Source organism: Penaeus japonicus, unplaced genomic scaffold, assembly GCF_977035675.1.
Source record: "Penaeus japonicus unplaced genomic scaffold, GWHDUDI00000001_assembly GWHDUDI00000008, whole genome shotgun sequence".
In the NCBI taxonomy this organism is placed as follows: Eukaryota; Metazoa; Arthropoda; class Malacostraca; order Decapoda; family Penaeidae; genus Penaeus; species Penaeus japonicus.
In genome coordinates, this window is record NW_028234410.1 from 22,792,623 (window position 1) to 22,795,122 (window position 2,500).

Genomic DNA, 2,500 nt, shown 5'->3' on the forward strand with positions numbered 1-2,500 from the left:
ACACACACACACACACACACACACTTGCATATAGATGGATATACAGATGTACTGATTTATTTATTTTCCTTTTTTCTCTTGAAATAAAACGTGAATTTACATCGTGTTCGACCCTTCATACCAATTTGTTTATTTGTTTATTCTATTTTATATTACAGTTTTTTTTTCTAAGAATCGTTTGACTCTCGTTTTATTCAGAATATAGTGTATTTCCCACGTTCGAACGGATTCGCGTGTAAGAGATAATTCAGCCCTTTTTTGTGAAGCCGAGGCCAGGTCCAACGAAAGGAATCGAAGGAGGGATTCTGTAGTTAAGTGTTCGTAACTTTTTTTCCTCTTTTTTTCTCTTGTTCTCTGACGGAAGTCCAATTGTCTTGACACTTTTTTTCAGCCAGTGTGGTGTGGCGGGGAAGAATTTATCTTATCGTTCTTTTTTGTCTTTACAATTGTTTTACTATTGTTTTATGTGTTCGGATATGCGCTCACTTCTAAGTTTGTTTCTTTTGATGATTATCGTCGCAATAATTATATCAACAACTGATTGTCTCCACTATCAACATCGATTCATCCTCATCACCACCGTATTCATATCACCATTGCCATCACCCTCTTCCTCCTTTAATGATTATCACTATCATCACCACTATCATCACCCAAGTGTTACTATCGCCACCACTGTTATAACACAAATATCACCATTGTCACCACTATCATCACCCAAGTATCGCTATCGTTACCACTATCATCACCCAAGTATCTATATTGTTACCACTATCATCACCCAAGTATCGCTATCGTTACCACTATCATCACCCAAGTATCACTATCGTTACCACTATCATCACCCAAGTATCTCTATTGTTACCACTATCATCACCCAAGTATCACTATCTTCACCACAATCATCACCCAAGTATCACTATCGTTACCACTATCATCACCCAAGTATCTCTATTGTTACCACTATCATCACCCAAGTATCTATATTGTTACCACTATCATCACCCAAGTATCACTATCTTCACCACAATCATCACCCAAGTATATATATTGTTACCACTATCATCACCCAAGTACCACTATCTTCACCACTATCATCACCTAAGTATCACTACCGTCACCACTATCATCACCCAAGTATCTCTATCTTCACCACTATCATCACCCAAGTATCACTATCGCCACCACTATCATCACCCAAATATCACTATCGTTACCACTATCATCACCCAAGTATCGCTATCATCATTATCATCATCATCACTATCAACCTCCAACATTACCATCATCACCGTCCATTCTCCATGAAAAGTTACAAAGGCAAGCGGTACTCCGTTATAACATTAACGGTTTGTTTTGTTGCCAAATGGTGGATATGCAAACGCTGATGTGGTACTCTATTAAATTGCATGCGTTGGTACATCCGGTGAGGCAAGAGCGCAGTTGTTCATTCCATTTGGATCTCACTTAATTACCCGCGATTTTCCCTTATTCTACGATGAAATCCCTTAATCATGAGTAGGTAAACAAACTCGAAAACAAAGACACAATGTGGACAAGAAGGAAAACTTTCGCGGAGAACAACCAAAAAAGTCTGAATTACGATATTGTAACAGAAACAAAAAGGGTGTATTTGTTCCCAACAGATCACACACTTTTAGCTATATATTTCTACACCAGATGCTGCTTAACACAATTCTCATATATCTCGGAATTTTGGACCTTATTCAGTTATGCCGTAAGGGCGGCAATAGCTTGACCTGTAAGCGAGGGATGATTTATTTTGTCGTAAAGATGTTTCATACTTTTATGCGTCTGAAAGTGGCATATATTTTGAAGATTTGATGTGTCCACCAGTGAGTTTGTTGGCCAGACACTGACCTGGCCATTTGCTCAATCTTTACGGTACTATAAACCGTTTATTGGCGGGAGAAGAAGGGTTGTCCTGGTGCGCTGTTTATAATGTCTCCAGAGCGCCCTCTACCTGTGCTCCTGCATTTCGTATTCATGGGAAAAATTGCTTTGTTGTTGCAAATGTGCCCGTAACAGGTAGAGTTATTTTTTGTTTTGTTTTTTATAATATGAAGGTGGTTACAATTTTATTCAGAGACATACTGACACGCCAACATGAGTGTGCAGGGGCAAGTCCTTTGCAAATGGCTCTTGCATGGCAGGCAGAAGGTACCCTGGTCCAACGTTTATGGCTGCTGTAAACAGATGTGCAATTACTGTTCTCTTAATTGAATTTATGAATTATGATATACCTCTTTCAGTACCTATCTTCCTGGGCACATTTTTGCAGTTTACACACAGCTAACAATAGCAAATACAAATAAACTCACATATGCATGCGCACGTACAAAATGCAGAATGGATACGAATTGTTCTTGTTTTTTTCCTGCGGCGATGAATCTGTATTCATAGAAAGGCTTCTTTCCACTTTTATACAAAATAGAATAGGAACGTACTTCACACCACTCAAAAGAGTTAGTGTTCGTAA

At 38.6% G+C, this 2,500-nt stretch overlaps 1 protein-coding gene across 1 annotated transcript in view; it reads left to right on the plus strand.

Moving 5' to 3' along the window:
• LOC122250272 (two pore potassium channel protein sup-9-like) overlaps positions 1–2,500 on the plus strand; it is a 456,730-nt gene that overhangs the window by 276,192 nt on the left and 178,038 nt on the right. The window lies entirely within an intron of this gene.